Raw genomic sequence first — 748 nt, 5'->3', positions numbered from 1 at the left:
TTTGGAATGTGTGACTGCCAGGCCGACTAGTGGCTTTTGGGCCGTTTTTTGCCCCCGAGTGCCAATACACCTTGTAACTCATTGTCGTCAGAGGTGTAGGCGTGGTCGGCGTCTTAAATCGATGAATGAATTTCCTTGGGAAAAAATGGGAAAATAAGATAAAGTAGAATGACCAGATATGTGAATGAATTTTCTTGTGAAAGATGATTGAATAGGATAAGATAGATAGATGAATAAGGAGATGAATTAAAATAGATTTCCAAAGAGAAAATTGGGATGGTAAGATAGTAAGTAGATGAATAGAAGGAAAATGTTATTTAACAAGAAGGTAAATAAGGAGTTCAGGCAAATCCACTTTGAATGTCTTGAGTGCCAGGCAAGCATTGCCTTTTTGGACGGGCCTCAACCTGAGTGCCAAGAAGACCTTGTGACGCCCTTCTCTCCCTTGTGACGCCCTTCGCTCTCCCTTGTGACGTCCTTCGCATTCTTGTGACGCCCCTCGCTCTCCCTGTGATGCCCTCTGCTCTCCCTGATGACGCCCCTCGCTCTCCCTGTGATGCCCTCTGCTCCCCCTGATGACGCCCCTCGCTCTCCCTGTGATGCCCTCTCTCGTGGTGGGCGGGGTGACGTGGGACCAAGAGTGTTGCGTGGCATTTTTTTCGCCCCAGACAGTTACGTGTTATTATTGGAAGGTTGCCTGGATTCCTCTTCGGGTGTTCTGTTCCTTATTTTTGGCTTTTGTCTGTTA

This window comes from Penaeus monodon, chromosome 19 (assembly GCF_015228065.2).
Source record: "Penaeus monodon isolate SGIC_2016 chromosome 19, NSTDA_Pmon_1, whole genome shotgun sequence".
Lineage (NCBI taxonomy): Eukaryota > Metazoa > Arthropoda > Malacostraca > Decapoda > Penaeidae > Penaeus > Penaeus monodon.
Note: the sequence above shows the minus strand (reverse complement) of the source record.